Genomic DNA, 18,273 nt, shown 5'->3' with positions numbered 1-18,273 from the left:
TTTTTGTTTTTTATTGGCTAGTTTATGTACGTATTTGGATTTCAAATGTTTTTCCCTTTCCAGGTCTCCCCTTCTCCCTTCCCCTCTCCCCTTGGTTCTATGAGGATGCTCACCCCCCACTCCCATCTCAACATCCTGTGACTTCTGATCTTAATGTGTTTATCGAATATATGATTTATTTGTACTCTTCTCTATAACCCATGTTTGCATGATTATCTGTGACATATCTAATAAAAATTATAATTTGTTTTCAGATCCTTTAATACAAGTCTTCATATAAAAAACAATCTTATTATTTATGAGTATCATAGGCAGCCTGCTAAACCATGCACTGGGCTCTTCTGGAAGCTCACAAAGCCATGAAGTGTTTTTAATTAATTAATTGTTTGATTAATTTTTGTTACTGTGTTTATACATTGAGCAGTTGATGTCTTTCAACAATTTTCTTTTTCTTCTTCTTTTTTCTTTTTCTTCTTTTTTCTTTCTTCTTCTTCTTGTACTCACTTTTAATGATGATATACCATAAAGTATAGCATACCAGCCATCTTAAAGGAAGACTTTACTTTTGCATGGTGTTTGGCTGTGTAAATTACTGACTGAAGAACACAGTATTCAGCCATGCCTTAGTTTTCTTATTTTCTAAATGCCTTCCTAAGTGATGAATTGAATTAGAAACTCTTGCCTCAGAGTTTTCCTTGAGAAAATGACAAGAACCAATTTGGCTTTGCCCTCTAAATGCCTTTAAAATAATGACCAGAAACTGGTGCTGGCTGATCTTTCTGGATGGACATGGCCTGATTAGTGTATTTGCCATGACAATGGCCGTTGGCTGTGACTGTTCACTTCTTCACTCATATTTACTTAGATTTGCTAACATTGTTGGTGTTCTTTTCCACAATGCTGCACATTCTAAGTAACTGGAAGCAAGAAGAGGCAAATGTATACAAGTCATTTATTCCAATTAAGGCAAGCATATTCCAACATTGTTGTTTAGGAAATGTTGTATACAAGTAACAATGTTCTTAAGATTGTCATGGTGATGTCTGTTGTTTTTGTCAAAGTTTACTGTACTTCATGGTCATTATTATCAATAATTATAATTTTCTTAATTTTATTGTTAAAAAATACATCAGGGCACCTGTTCTGAATATTGAATTCATTATACTAAGTGGACATAAGTGTCCTTTGAGATAATATTTTTAGAATAATTGAAATGAAACCCAATAGTTGAGTAATATGTAATAATCAGGCGAGACTGCATTGCATTGTTGGTAAATACACAGCTTTTTTCTTTTATTGGATTTTTAAAAATTTACATTTCAGTTTCCCCTCCAGAACCCCCTTAGCCCATATCCCCTCCCCCTGCTTCTATGAGGATGCTTCCCCACCCACCCACCTACTCTCTCCTGCCTCCCTGCCTTGACATTCCCCTACACTGGGACATTGAGCTTTCACAGGACCAAGAGTCTCTCCTCCCACTGATGCCCCACAATGCCATCTTCTGCTACATATGTGGCTGGAGCCATGGATATGTCTATGTGTACTCATTGGTTAGTGATTTAGTTTCTGATTGGTTGACATTATTGTTCTTCCTATGGTGTTGCAAACCCCTTCAGCTCCTTCAGTCCTTTAACTCCTTCATTGTGGACCATGTTCTCAGTTCAATGGTTGGCATCAAGCATCTGTCTCTATTAGTCATGCTCTGGCAGAGCCTCTCAAGAGACAGTTATATCGGGCTCTTGTCAGCATGCACACTTCTTGGTATCAGCAGTAGTGTCTGGGTTTGGTGTCTGTATATGGGCTGGATCCCTAGGTGAGGCAGTCTCTGGTTGGCCCTTCCTTCAGTCTCTGCTCCACACTCCATATTTCCTCCTGTGAATATTTTCTTCCCCCTTCTAAGGAGGACTGAAACACCCACACTTTGATTGTCCTTCTTCTTGAACTTCATGTGGCCATACAGGTTATTTCTTCACTTGATCTTAGCCAAAAGGCCGAGAAGCGATATACAGGCTATTTCTTACACTTTACTCTTACTGACAGGTTTCTGTACCTGGGCTCATGGAGGCTGCATACTTGATAGTGGTACTATCTAGAATGGCGTTATCCCTTCACACTGGACGATCATGCAAAGAATTTTCTGAATTCATTTTTCCTGGTCAAAATCAGTCTTTTCCTAGGTGCAAACAGATGGAGGAACAAATACAATACTTGATAAATGTTAGTATTGTTGTTACGACATGGTAAACAAACTAGAAAGTTTAGAAACTATAAAGTTTACTATAGTTGTGGGATATAGATTCTAGAATAGCGGTTAGATTGCTTATATGCATTTCTGTATTGAAAATAAACTTATTTTTTAGGAATACCATAAGTAGGATGCTAGGATCTCCTGGAAATTCACAAAATAGTAGAATGCTTTTTAATTAATTAATTAATTAATTAATTAATTAATTAATTGTGTGTATGTCTGTGTCTGTGTCTGTGTGTGTGTGTGCCATCAAAAGGTCAGCCTTGGGTGTTATTTCACAGGAGCTGACTACCTTATTTATTGAGACAGGATTTCTAATTGCCCTGAAGCTTACTGGCTAAGAAGCCCTCAGAGATCTGGTTATTTCTGCCTCCCCAGCATGTGGACAACAGGGGTGGGTTGTGGGGATCGATCTTGGGTCTTTCTGCTTATGTGGCAAGCACTTTACCAACTGAGCTTCGTCATTAGCCTAAAGTGTGATTTGAATATCATTGACTGATAGCAATATATGAGCAAAAGAGCTTTGGTACAATGTTGTAGATCCTAGTGCAGAGCGGATACCCTGCACCCTAGAGCTATTTCTGTCATTTAAGGGATGGCCATTTTCTACTCAGAAATTAGGGACTTCAGAAATTATTTCCAGGTGTGAATCACTTTGCTTATTCTGCCAAAGATAATTGTGTTACCCTCCACAATGATGATTGTCCTGGGGCTTTGAACCTGCCAAGGGTAGAGTCACATATTTTTAGGCGTAGACATCCTTGCATTGACTTAACAAGGGCTTTCCATTCTTAAAGAGAAATTTCTACTATCCAATGAGATCTACTGTGCTCCTCACTTCCCAGGTTTATGCAAGGGTTGGAGATTCTGAGATTCATACTTCTAATCAGAATCTCTAGAGTGTGTACATGTGAGTTATTTTATACATTATTTTCTTAACTATTCACAAACCTTTGGATATAAATAAGGAACAAAATCATTTACCCAGGCAATGTTTGTTGAGAAGTAAGGGTATGATAAGTGTGAGAATAGCTGATATATGTATCATATAACACTTTTATATGTCCCATGTGAGTGTTCAATGATGGTTTCCACAGAAACAATACTTACTCGGGCATTGAAACTTGTACAGGGCCGGAGAAGTCTTACCTGGAAAAAGCTTATCTATTCTACAACAAATAGTCAAAAGTATCTGTTCTTCTTTAGTATCATCATGTAAATTTGATCTCTGCCTTTTGCTCAATGCACCACTGCTGCCTCACTGCATATTATTACAGCACTCATTACACTACAATGATGTACTCCTTTTTTCCTTACTAAATGTTCTTGAAGTAAAGGTTTCCACCCATTTCCCTCAATAATAAATTTATTCATGTTACAACCTGATCACAGTCCCATCCTCATACCACCTCCCTCATTTCCCCATTCCTTTTTACTCAGAAAAGGGGCATTCCCTCTTGGGTACACACTCCCCTGGTATATTAAGTCACAGCAGTGAATCCTCTCCCACTGAGGCCAGATAAGGCAGCCCAGTTACAGGAAAGGGATCCAAAGAGACAGCTCCCACTCTAACTGTTAAGGGGACCCACATGAAGAACAAACTGAACACCCGCTACATATGTGTAGTGCATGTAGGTTCAGCCCATGCATGTTCTTTGGTTGTTAGTTCAGTCTCTGTGAGTCCCTATGGACCCAGGTTAAAAGACCCAGGTCTTTTTGTAGAGTCCTTGACCTCTGGCTTCCTTGGTTCTAGCAGCCACTCTTCTACAAGATTCTCCAAGCTGTGCCTGCTATTTGGCTGTGGGTGTCTGCATCTGTTTCCATTAGCTGCTAAAAGAAGCCTCTCAGAAGACAGTTATGCTAAGCTCCTGTCTGCCAGCATAACAGAGTATAATTAATAATATCAGAGGTTGGCACTCTCCCACATGGTAGCTCTCAAGTTCTGCCAGTCATTGGTTGGTCTTTTTCCCAATCTGTGCTCCATCTTTATCCCTACACTTCTTGTAGGGTTGGGTCAAAGGTTTTGTGTATGTTGATGCCCCCTTACCTACACTGGAAGTCCTGCCTGGCTATAGGATGTGGCCTCTTTTTGCTGTATATCCACCACTGGTAGAGTTCTCAGCTAGGGTCATGACCATAGACTCCTGGAAGCCTTACCCAACTCAGAGATGCCCATCCACCACTGATTTCTGTTTTCTCTCCCAGCCTTCCCCCTTCCACACTCCTGATCCCCACCCCTATTCCCCTACTTATTCCTCTCCTATCCAGATCGCTCCTTCCAATTACTTCAGATGTAGTTTCCCCTTTAGAGTGAGATTCAAACATTTTCCCTTGGGCATTCCTTGCTACTTAGGAACACGGAGTCTGTGTATTGTGGCCTGGTTATTCTCTACTTCATGGCTAATGTCCACTTATAATTGTGTACATACCATGAGTGTTTTTCTGGGTCTGGTTACCTCAATCAGGATGATATTTTCTAGTTCCATCCATTTGCCTGCAAATTTCATGATGTTTAAAAATAGCTGAGTAATAGTGTTCCATTGTGTAAATGCACCACATTTTTCTTTATCCATTCTATGGTTGAGAGACATCTAAGTTGTTTCCAGCTTCTGGCTAGTATGAATAAAGCTGCTATGAACATAGTGGAGCAAGTGCTTTGTAGTATGATGGGCATCTTTTGGGTATACACCCCAGAGTAATATAGCTGGATCTTGAGGCTGGACTATTCCAAATTATCTGAGAAACTGCCAGATTGATTATCACAGTGATTGTATTAGTTTGCACTCCCACCAGCAATTGAGAAGTGTTCCCCTTGGTCCACATCTTTGCCAACATATGCTGTCCCCTGAGTTTTGATCTTAGACATTTTGCTGGGTGCAAGATGGACTCTCAGAGACCTTTTGATATACATTTCCCTGATGACTAAGGACACTGAACATTCTATGAAGCCAGTCACCCTGATACCTAAACCACACAAAGACTCATCAGAAAAAGAGAATTTCAGACCGATTTTCCTTACAACATTCATGCAAAAATACTCAATAAAATACTCCCAAACTGAATCCAAGTACACATAAAAAATATCATCCACCATGATCAAGTAGGTTTCATCCCAGGAATGCAGGAATGGTTCAATATACAATGTAATCCCTGAGCTCAAAGAAAAACAATTCATTATCATATCATTAGATGCTGAAAAGCCTTTGTCAATATTCAACATCTTTTCACATTAAATGTATTGGAGAGATCAGGGATATAAGGTGCATACCTAAGCAGAATAAAGGAAATATACAGCAAGGTAATAGCCAACAGCAAATTAAGTGGAGAGAAACTTAAAGCAATTCCACTAAAATCAGGGACAAGACAAAGCTTGTCCCTCTCTCCCTACCTATTTGGTATAGTACTTGAAGTTCTAGGTAGAGCAATAAGCCAACTAAAGGAGATCAAGTAAATACAAACTTGAAAGGTAGAAGTCAAAGTATTGGTGTTTGCAGATGATATAATAGTATACACAAGTGACTCCAAAAATTCTACCAGGGAACTCCTACAGCTGATAAACACCTTCAGCAAAGTGGCTGGATACAAAATGAACTAAGAAAATCCGTAGCTATCCTTAATACAAATGATAAACAGGCTGAGAAAGACATTAGGGAAATGACATCCTTCACAATAGTCACAAATAATATAAAATACCTGGGTATGATTCTAACCAAGCAAGTGAAACATCTGTATGACAACAGCTTCAAGTCTCAGAAGAAAGAAATTGAAGAAGACATCAGAAGATGGAAAGGTCATAGATCAGTAGGATTATCATAATAAAAATGACCATCTTATCAAAAAGCAATAAAACATTTAATGCAATCCCATTAAAATTCCAACACAGTTCTTCACAGACCTTGAAAAAGTGATTCTCAATTTCATATGGAAAAACAAAGAAAACCCAGGATACCTAAAACAATCTTGTACAATGAAAGAACTTCTGGACGTATCAGCCTCCCTGTTTCAAGCTGTATTACAGTGCAATAATAATAAAAATCACATGGTTTTGGAATAAAAAGACAGGTTGATTAACAGAATCTAGTCACAGACCCAAAAATAAACCCACGAAATTTCTTTGACAAAGAAGCCAAAACCATTCAATTAAAAAAAATGGACAGGAAACCGGGAAAGGGAATAACATTTGAAATGTAAGTAAAGAAATATATTCAATAAAAAATAAAAAGAAAGCACCTTCAACAAATGGTGCTGGTCTTACTGGATGTCTGTATGTAGAAGAATGCAAATAGATCCATATTTATCACCTTCCACAAAATTCAAGTTCAAGTAGATCAAAGACCTCAACATAAAACTGGATACACTAAATCTAAAGAAATAAAAATAAGGAATAGCCTTGAACACATTGGTATAGGAGACAACTTCATGAACAGAACATTAACAGCTCAGGCACTAAGATAAACAACTAATTTCATAAATATGGAAGTTCATAAATATGAAAAGCTTTTGTAAGGCAAAGGACACTGTCAATAAGACAAAATGTCAGCCTACAGAATGGAATAAGATCTTTACCAATCCTACAACAGATAGAGGTCTTATATCCAAAATATACAAAGAACTCAAGAAGTTAGACCTCAGGGAGACAAATAACCCTATTAAAAATGGGGTTCAGAGCTAAACAAACAATTCACAGCTGAGGAGTGCCTAAAGGCTGAGAAACACCTAAAGAAATGTTCAACTTCTTTAGTCATAAGGGAAATGCAAATCAAAACAACCCTGAGATTTCACCTCACACCAGTGAGAATGGCTAAGATCAAAAACTCAGGTGACAGCAGATGCTGGCGAGGATGCGGAGAAAGAGGAACACTCCTTCATTGTTGGTGGGATTGCAGACTGGTACAACCACTCTGGAAATCAATCTAGAGGTTCCTCAGAAAATTGGACATTGAACTGCCTGAGGATCCAGCTATACCTCTCTTGGGCATATACCCAAAAGATGCCCCAACATATAAAAAAGACACGTGCTCCACTATGTTCATAGCAGCCTTATTTATAATAGCCAGAAGCTGGAAAGAACCCAGATGCCCTTCAACAGAGGAATGGATACAGAAAATGTGGTACATCTACACAATGGAATATTATTCAGCTATCAAAAACAACGACTTTATGAAATTCGTAGGCAAATGGTTGGAACTGGAAAATATCATTCTGAGTGAGCTAACCCAATCACAGAAAGACATACATGGTATGCACTCATTGATAAGTGGCTATTAGCCCAAATGCTTGAATTGCCCTAGATGCCTAGAACAAATGAAACTCAAGACGGATGATCAAAATGTGAATGTTTCACGCCTTCTTTAAAAGGGGAACAAGAATACCCTTGGCAGGGAAGAGAGAGGCAAAGATTAAAACAGAGACTGAAGTAACACCCATTCAGAGCCTGACCCACATGTGGCCCATACATATACAGCCACCCAATTAGACAAGATGGATGAAGCAAAGAAGTGCAGACCGACAGGAGCCGGATGTAGATCGCTCCTGAGAGACACAGCCAGAATACAGCAAATACAGAGGCGAATGCCAGCAGCAAACCACTGAACTGACAATAGAACCCCCGTTGAAGGAATCAGAGAAAGGTCCGGAAGAGCTTGAAGGGGCTCGAGACCCCCATATGTACAACAATGCCAAGCAACCAGAGCTTCCAGGGACTAAGCCACTACCTAAAGACTATACATGGACTGACCCTGGACTCTGACCTCATAGGTAGCAATGAATATCCTAGTAAGAGCACCAGTGGAAGGGGAAGCCCTGGGTCCTCCTAAGACTGAACCCCCAGTGAACTAGACTGTTAGGGGGAGGGCGGCAATGGGGGGAGGGATGAGAGGGGAACACCCATAAGGAAGGGGAGGGGGGAGGGGGATGTTTGCCCGGAAACCAGGAAAGGGAATAACACTCGAAATGTATATAAGAAATACTCAAGTTAATAAAAAAAAAGAATTCACCTGAAAAAAAAAAGATCTTCACCACCCTTACATCTGACAGAGGAGTTTTATCCCAAATATATAAAGAACTCAAGAAATTAAATATCAACAAACCAAATAACCCAATTAAAAGTGGGGTATAGAGTTAAACAGAGACTTTTCAACAGAGGACTTTCTAATGGCCAAAAAGCACTTGAAAAATGTTCAAATATTCTAGTTTTTCACATCTGCATATAGAACATTTTGATGCCTTTACGCAATAGTTGCTTTAAATAATATCTTCATCCTGGAGAACATAAGTGATTACGTAATACTTTCCAGGAGTGTACTTTTAAATGTTAACTTAGGCATCAGTGTGAAAGAGGAGGAAACAGTAGCATGTTCATTTACTTCTTTTTATGGGTTTGCTTTCTTAAAACAGTTTATCTATGCATCCTAGGTAGGTATGAATTTAGCTATCCAGTTCAACATACTGTTCTTATATCTCAGTTTTCTGAGTGTTTGGATTGCAGGTGTGAGACAGGAAGTACATATTTATTTAGCTTTACAAAACTTTTAGTATCTCACTTTGGCCTAGGCTGCCCAAGAATTTACTATGCAGCTTATGCTGGCCTAAAACTCTCCATGTTGTGATTACAGATATTAAAGATCTAGTTAATAGTCACTTGTTTCTTCAATCCCCTGACTATTTAGCTACTCAGAGACAAAATGAGACATAAAGATAGTTGGCTTTAAGGCAGCAGAAGTTGAGGAAAGGCTCTGCTTACAAGATCCATCAGAAGCTGAAGGAACATAGCATGCTAGAAATGTCCATAGTATAGAGGAAGAGAAGGAGAAGGAAGTAGAATAATTTTATGACGTCTAGCTTGCAAACATAGTGATGTCATTGAGATACAGAATACACTGGAAAAACAGGGCTAGGGAAAATTAACAAGGGTCAAGAAGGATATAATCCTGAATAAGACCAAAGTATAAAGACATACACATACCATAATGAAGCCTATCAGTTTATACATTAACTTAAAAACAGTTCTTGTCCAGGATAGCTAAAACTATCCTCAACAATAAAAGGACTTCAGGGGGAATCACTATCCCTGAACTCAAGCAGTATTACAGAGCAATAGTGATAAAAACTGCATGGTATTGGTACAGAGACAGACAGATAGACCAATGGAATGAGGACCCAGAAATGAACCCACACACCTATGGTCACTTGATTTTTGACAAAGGAGCCAAAACCATCCAATGGAAAAAAGATAGCATTTTCAGCAAATGGTGCTGGTTCAACTGGAGGTCAACATGTAGAAGAATGCAAATCGATCCATGCTTATCACCCTGTACAAAGCTTAAGTCCAAGTGGATCAAGGACCTCCACATCAAACCACACACACTCAAACTAATAGAAGAAGAAGTGGGGCAGCATCTCGAACACATGGGCACTGGAAAAAATTTCCTGAACAAAACCCCAATGGCTTATGCTCTAAGATCAAGAATCGACAAATGGGATCTCATAAAACTGCAAAGCTTCTGTAAGCAAAGGACACTGTGGGTAGGACAATACGGCAACCAACAGATTGGGAAAAGATCTTTACCAATCCTACAACAGATAGAGGCCTTATATCCAAAATATACAAAGAACTCAAGAAGTTAGACCGCAGGGAAACAAATAACCCTATTAAAAATGGGGTTCAGAGCTAAACAAGGAATTCACAGCTGAGGAATGCCTAAAGGCTGAGAAACACCTAAAGAAATGTTCAACATCTTTAGTCATAAGAGAAATGCAAATCAAAACAACCCTGAGATTTCACCTCACACCAGTGAGAATGGCTAAGATCAAAAACTCAGGTGACAGCAGATGCTGGCGAGGATGTGGAGAAAGAGGAACACTCCTCCACTGTTGGTGGGATTGCAGACTGGTACAACCATTCTGGACATCAGTCTGGAGATTCCTCAGAAAATTGGACATTGAACTACCTGAGGATCCAGCTATACCTCTCTTGGGCATATACCCAAAAGATGCCCCAACATATAAAAAAGACACGTGCTCCACTATGTTCATAGCAGCCTTATTTATAATAGCCAGAAGCTGGAAAGAACCCAGATGCCCTTCAACAGAGGAATGGATACAGAAAAAGTGGTACATCTACACAATGGAATATTACTCAGCTATCAAAAACAATGACTTTATGAAATTCATAGGCAAATGGAGGGAACTGGAAAATATCATTCTGAGTGAGGTAACCCAATCACAGAAAGACATACATGGTATGCACTCATTGATAAGTGGCTATTAGCCCTAATGCTTGAATTACCCTAGATGCACAGAACACATGAAACTCAAGATGGATGACCAAAATATGAATGCTTCACTCCTTCTTTGAAAGGGAAACAAGAATTCCCTTGACAGGGAATAGAGAGGCAAAGATTAAAACAGAGACAGAAGGAACACCCATTCAGAGCCTGCCCCACATGTGGCCCATACATATACAGCCATCCAATTAGACAAGATGGATGAAGCAAAGAAGTGCAGACCGACAGGAGCCGGATGTAGATCTCTCCTGAGAGACACAGCCAGAATACAGCAAACACAGAGGCGAATGCCAGCAGCAAACCACTGAACTGAGAATAGGACCCCCGTTGAAGGAATCAGAGAAAGAACTGGAAGAGCTTGAAGGGGCTCGAGACCCCATATGTACAACAATGCCAAGCAACCAGAGCTTCCAGGGACTAAGCCACTACCTAAAGACTATACACGGACTGACCCTGGACTCTGACCTCATAGGTAGCAATGAATATCCTAGTAAGAGCACCAGTGGAAGGAGAAGCCCTGGGTCCTGCTAAGACTGAACCCTCAGTGAACTAGATTGTTGGGGGGGAGGGTGGCAATGGGGGGAGGATGGGGAGGGGAACACCCATATAGAAGGGGAGGGGGGATGTTGGCCCGGAAACTGGGAAAGGGAATAACACTCGAAATGTAAATAAGAAATACTCAAGTCAATAAAACAAAACAAAACAAAAAAGACCAAACCAAACCAAACCAAACCAAACAAAACAAAACAGTTCTTGTAAAGGAGGAAATAACCATCAGGATACAGGTGGTTCTCTCTGCTGAAGGAGCTGTAGTAAAGGTGCTGTGTAGCAGAATGAGAGACACATTGGCACTGGCAGAGCCCTGTGATGCATTCTTCCCTTGGGAAGTCAACAAGAGAGAGATGAACCAAGATGTACAAGTTATATGGTGAGTAATCTTCAAGTTTCTTCTGGAATGAACTTGACACACAAAGTATGTATAGCTTACAACTGTGAATTCTTTAAAAAGAACATAGAAATGTATGTGATAGTTTTATTTCAGAAAAGCTTTATTTAAAGTTAATTTTCATAAAAAATAATAATTGCGGACTAAATTAAAGGTGAAATTGGTAATTCTTTACCCACAATGCATTTCCATTATTCCAATGGTTTTGTTGAGGGCTTTGCCTTATGTTACAAAACTTTAAGAATATGTTTTTGTTTCTTCAATAATTTTTTACCTAACAATTATTTAATGATTAGCATACTAAACAGGTAACCTTTCATTGATCAAAAATGTTAATATTCCTGAAAAGACTTCATTTGCGTTTCTCATATCACCAGGGTCACAAATACAGAATTGCAAGGAACATGTTGCCCATAACAACACATTCCCATCACATTATTTGCTTTGAGCAATATAATTTTGCTGTTTTGATTTTTTGCAGATATATTTTGGGCATATGAGAAATATACTTGCTCAAATCAAGATGAGAAATGAAGCCACATATTATTTTATTTAGAATTCCTTATAGAGATAAAATAAAATCAGACCTTGTGGAATAAATTAAAAATAACATAAAACCAACACTTCAAAGGTTTTATGACCATGAGCGCAGTAATGAAACACCTGGTACATCTGTAAAGAAAAAGTTAAAAATAAATCAACTATCAAGGTTAGCTCTGATTCAATTGTGTATTGCACCAAGGTTCATGTGATTGAAAGTTTGGTCTTTAGGGTGGTGGTTTGGGAATGCAGTGGGGTCTACGGTGGCTAGTTCCTCTGCTCCAGTGGATGGCTTGACATCTTTGCATATTTAGACAGAAGTCGTTGGATTTAGCAGGTTATCAACAAAAAAACATGAAGTTAGGAAGAAGATTTACTGGGGAGGACATAGAGTGAGTTAGACGGAGATATCTGGGAGTAGATATGATCATATTTCATTCTTTGCCTGTTTTCAGGTCTAAAAAAAACAGAATACTGAAAAAAAGGAAGTGGTAGCATATATAGTCTTGATGTAACTCTTTTTGTAGATCTTTTCCATGAGAAGATTGCTAATACAGGAGGAAACCTGGCTTACTTCATTCTCTCTGTTCCTCCATAGAGATGTGTGTATTTTCTGTCATTGCTGTCTGCATCGTGTGGTGATGCAGCTTAAGGGTAGCCTTTGTGAAGTCTTAGCTATGGCATTTAGACTTCAGTGTAAAGACTACAAGCTAAGTATTTGTTTTCACTTCTAAGTTTCCCATGTTGGGAATTTCTTCACTCAATGAAAAGCTGACTAATATGGTGAGAGACACAAACTTGAAACAAAATTTGAAGCTAAAGACCAAATCTAAAGTCTTGATTTCACCAAGACTCTTAAGTCTATTGCTTATGGATAAAAGAAGAGACCAGAGATAGACTCTAATGTATATTAAACCTGTCAGTAAACACTAACATGTTGGTAAGTGTCATTTGTGATCTCTTTCATTGTTTTGCTTGAAGTGTAAGTAGTCAGTTGACACTGGAGTTTCTGAATAAATTTGCTTGCGATGATCTTGCCATTACTACAGATAAACAATTTCAAAGTTCTTCTAATTGTCATAAACGGTTCAGATTGTACTTAATTCTGGAAGCCTACTGTGTTTGTTTTTAAAGGACACAAATATAATTCTCTTATTAGGTTATGAGCCTAGCCTTTAATGACTGAGCCATCTCTCCAGCCCAAATGTAATTCTCAAAGCACTTACAGAGAACCTCATGCAATTTTTAGGTAGCTAGAAGGCTATGCCCTACCTAGGAGAATGCGTCTGCCCCTTCCCTCCCACAGACTGAACTGGAGATATTGTATACTGCAGCCTTGTACTGTATCAGCGAGATGGAGCAGATCCTGTAACTTGAGCTTCAGCTGATGCTTGTGATAATTCAGAAACATACACCTTCCACTCTCTGTAATTTGGATATTGCTATCTTGCAAGCTGCTTGATAGGTTAGATGATAGTGAAATTAAGTCCCTTAAGCAATGTGTGTGCATTGTCAGTTTCTTTGGAAGCTGAGTTAAGGATTCCTGAAAATGTGATTGCCAGTGAGTTAAATCAAGATAGGAGTCAGTCCCTTAAAAGGGTTGCTTTTATGAGGGAGCAAGACCCTGGCTGTGGTAGACAGATACTGCACTCCCAGGGAAGTGTAAGTATTAGAAGGCTCTCAGTATAGTTGCTGCTTATAAATATTTTAAATTTGATTTTAGCCACAGAATAACTTCATGTTTTTTTCCATTTACAAAGTTAATTTAATTCACTATACTTAAAAGATGTGTTTTCTAAGAATAGCATGAATTTGCCACTATAATAGTTTGATGGGTTCCTTTCTTCTACTTCTGTGATTAAATTTCTTCGTTTATAAAATATTGAACAAAGCATATATTTTAATTAGGTAACTCAGTAACAAATAGTTCTATTCTGTTGAAAATTTAAATTTCATATATGAAAATACAATTTTTGTGTAATATGAAATTTCTGGGTGGGTACATGATTTCATTATATTTCTACTTTCCTATCTACTTGTAAATAATTATCACCAATTTATTCCCTTGGATGCTTTGGTCATTTTATATTTAAGGGACAAAATGGAGTTTAAATATGCATGGTGCTAACTTGGATATTTATGATCACAATAAAAATAATATTGTAGAGCAATTTTAATCCGTCAATATGTCTACTCTGGCAAGGGATCACATCCAAAGATCCAGGTCTATATGATCTGGCTGGAAGGCAGACACACCCTCAATAAGTACGTACCTTTAATTCCAAACAATGTAGGTAAGATTATTTTGTTGAAGGAAGCAGCCACGTTTGAAAGTGACATGTAATTGAGGTACAGAGAAAGTGACGAAATGGGGAAAGATTTGACAGAATAAATCAGAATTAGGACACACCCCACTCTCATGGTAACAGCAAAGGAAGAAGAAGCTATTTAAGAGCAGCACAGTGGGGAAAGTCAGTCAGTTGGGAGTTCACTCAGTTAAGAGGCAGTGGAGTGGAGTTCAGTTCATGGCAATTCAATTCTTAGACTTTGGAAGCAGTTTTACCTGGACAGTTTTACAGAGACAGGTTGTAGAGGAAGACTGAATGAGCCAAACGAAAGGAAGGGGCCAGAAGATTAGAAGCCAGTTTGAGTCAGTGAGCTTGGAGAGGAGTTTGAACAAGAAGAGCTGAGATGAACCAGCCAACCAGAACTCAGAAAAGGTAAACTTATTTTGCAGTAAGCCCCTGAGACAACAATAAAATAAAAGTTAGTTTGACATAAACTTGTTCTTATTGGAACCTGTCTATTTTTGAAGATAAACAAGCTTTGATAAGCAACATAGTGAAAGTTGTTTAAAATTTCATTTCAAGTAAGTAATTTATTTTTAGTCAGGGTTAATTATAGCAGTCTAGAAATCAGCCCGAGGTGCTGTATGTGATTGGCCTCCTCAGTCCACAACACTTAGAACATTGTTCGTTAACCGTGGGTCTGAGGAGTCCTACTTCTCACACAGGAGAAGAAAACCAAGGACGTTGGTGGTGAAAGCAAAAGGGACTGAAGAAGGTGGAGCTTCCAGAAAATGGTCAGGTGGAAAATTTCTGTAGGGCTGGCGATGTATGGAGGCTGAAGAGAAGGCACGTGGCCACACCAAAGATGTGCCACGATCAGCAGGGCCTACAGGGCAAAGGCAGAAGATGCTTTCATGAAGGAAGAAACTATCAACTGCATAACCAATAGTGTGACACGTGTGGTTTATAGGCCAGGGGTCTCACGACAGATCATATTTTCTTTCCTATTGCCATAGAAGGATAATTGAGAATGGATGGTTTATCTTTAAAAAAAACTTTATTGATTCTTTGTGAATTTTGCACACCAATCCCACTCATCTCCCCATCCCTCTCTATCAATCCTTCTCCCTCGCAACCTCCCCCAGAAAGAAAACAAACAGCACAAAAGAAAACATAAAAGAAAAATCTCATTGTGGAAGCTATAGCGCGTCACAATGTGTCCCGAAGTGTGCCCCTATGTTTATACATCTTTACTTGCAAATGTTCAATTGCAATGAGTCACTGCTCTACTCTGAGGCCCTTGGCTTCTGCCACACTATCAATACTGGGTCCTCGTTGTTGTCGCCTCACGTCATGGCAATCTTGCAGGTTCTGTAGGATCAGCCCCTTCACTTTCTCATTCACAGATGGGGTAGCTGTTGGCTTGGGTCAGCTCAAAGCCCTAGATCTGGATGGTACCTGAGTGGCTGGGTTGTTGTCCTGCCAGCTCACCTGTGCCTGCTTCACTAGGATTACCTCTCCCAGGGAATGACGGGCTATTCTGCATCCATATCACCAGGGCCCAGTCTTCAGCACTACTACACAAGGGGCAGGGCCAGGTCTCCTGCTCTATTATTTCTAAAACGTGTTATGGCTACTAGGTAGGCTTGGTGACGCCCTGTAATTTCAGTCTCAGAAGGTGGAGACAGGGGATACTCAGAGCAAGCTGGCTAGCAGGACTATTGCATACGCACATGCATACTCCCTACATGTGTACCTGTACACAGGAAAAACATGCATACACACATACACACAATTGAAAAATAGGAGAAAAAAAGTTGTGAGGTTTATTTTGGTTTATGGTTCTTAGCTCCCAGGGAGAGTCTTATGTTACTTCAACTCACAGCCAGGAAGTTCAAGGAGGAGCAGGCGTGCAAAATCACACAAGCCCAAGATGGAAATGAAGAAAAAATTACATTCAAGAGAAGGACATTAATTCTTTTAATGAACTAATCACTTAAAATGCCATTTCCCAACTCCATTACAAAAGTAATCACATTTCCACCTGAGTTTTACAAAGGAGGAGCCCTGTTCAAACCCTAGCAATCCCAGGAGGGATGTTTTGGCATTCGAGAATGAATAGCATATAACAGGATTGTGCTGCATTCAAGTCGGAAGAACGAAAGAATAAACTCTTCTATTAGTAAAATTATTACCAATTTTAATCTCTGCATATTTACACCCTTATAGCAATTAAGAATTTTCTTGTGCTCAGAATTTATGCTTTGCTCACCCGAGGGATCTTTTTTGCTTGTTTGCATTGATGAGGTGAAAATCCAGGGCCTCAGGAATGCCAGGCCAAACTCTATCGGTGAGCATATGAATGTGTCTCCATTCCTCTTCTGAGTATTAGTCTATTTGCTTGGACGAGGAAATTGAAACTCTAAGGTAAAGAGATGCATGTTTTTAGAAAATGCTTCTGTCAAAGAGATGCTGGGACCCTCATCCAAACATTGCACGGAGAGCTAGAAACCTTGGAACACACATCTCTAAATGAGATGTCTTTATCCTATTCCTACCCTCAGAGTTCAGGGAACCCCACAGAAGAGGAAACAAAGTGTAAGAGTCAGAGTGGATGGAGGATACCAGGGAAACAAAGTGCTCTGAGGAAACTGAGCAAAGCCATATGAACTCACAAGGACTGAAGCAGCTCACACAGGACCAGCATGGGTCTGCACCGGATCCTCCTCCTTGTGTGTTATGACTTTCAGTTTACTGCTTTTATGGGATTCTTAAGCGTGTGATGCTCTGATTTTTGTACCTAAACTTAGGACTCTTTTCCTTCTATTGGGTTTCCTGGTCCAGGCTCTGTGTGATGGTTTTGTTTTATCTGATTATTTTTTAATTTCATGTTATTTGGTTTCTATTACTGTGTTTATGCTTGGTAGATAGGAAACTTCCACAATATTAAATTAATTCTTCCAACCTGTGAACATTTTCTTTGACTTCTGTATTGCATATTTTTTTCCAACTTGGATAATTACACTCTTATTGAAGTTTAACAAACGTATGCCCTTCTATCATCTATCTAATTTAATGTATTGCAATTTTCAGCCTGAGTGCTCACCTTTGGTTCTTTGAAAAGTAGTTTTCATTCTTTGTTGATGGTCTGCATTTAAATATCAATTATGATCATCTTTTGACCAAACTATTTCCTCTAGAAAATTTAGAGATTTTAATCTGGAGAAGTAGCATTCAGATCTTGTCAAGCTTGATTTATGCACTATCACTTTTCCCCAAGGCCACTGTCAGCATTTTGACCCTCTGTATGCTGGCCATTTCTTCAAATCATGTAACACTTGTAACTATTACAGCACTTACTGTTCTGATCTTGTTTGTCCTTCTGATCTACCTCTACAGAGTGTTGCTTTTTATGATGGTATGTGGTAAATCTACAAGAAGATAAGTCTGTTACCTTTGAGAGATTTTAAAAAGGATAAAAACCAAAATAAATGAGTGCTGAATAAACAAACAAACAAATTAGTTTTAAGTGACAATGTCTTGCTCTGCTGTTTAGGTGGATTTCAAGTTCAAGGTGGATTTCAGTCAAGTAGCGTGAAGTACAGTATCTTGGAATATAGTGCCTTGAGGTACAGTAGCTTGGAATACAGTGTCACTCTCCTAGATGCCTTTGGGCTTTTCTCAAGCCAAGCTTACATAAAATTATGTGCAGAATCTCACTATCTTGGTAACAAATGGCAGGTGTATATGCTACAGGGGACGGGGTTTCAAATGGCACGAGTCCACTGAGAAGCCACCGGTATGGACTAGCCACCACAGTAACTAACAAGAGACATTATATTGATGGAAATGTAATGTTTATTATTTTTGATATCAGTAGTAATAGTGAAATTATTAGTTATTAATCTGTCACTTCAAAAATAGTTAACTAGTATAGAAAACATCAATCTGGTAAAATGATTTCCA

At 39.0% G+C, this 18,273-nt stretch overlaps 1 non-coding gene across 1 annotated transcript; it reads right to left on the bottom strand.

Annotated features, from left to right (window-relative positions):
- Positions 1-492: 492 nt before the first annotated feature.
- LOC120096108 (small nucleolar RNA SNORA15) lies at positions 493-622 on the bottom strand. Its single transcript, XR_005505350.1, has one exon. It is a non-coding gene; the product is annotated as a small nucleolar RNA SNORA15 (small nucleolar RNA).
- Positions 623-18,273: the final 17,651 nt, after the last annotated feature.

This window comes from Rattus norvegicus, chromosome 5 (assembly GCF_036323735.1).
Source record: "Rattus norvegicus strain BN/NHsdMcwi chromosome 5, GRCr8, whole genome shotgun sequence".
Lineage (NCBI taxonomy): Eukaryota > Metazoa > Chordata > Mammalia > Rodentia > Muridae > Rattus > Rattus norvegicus.
The sequence above is the reverse complement of the archived record's forward strand: the minus strand, read 5'-3'. Positions and strand labels throughout refer to the sequence as shown.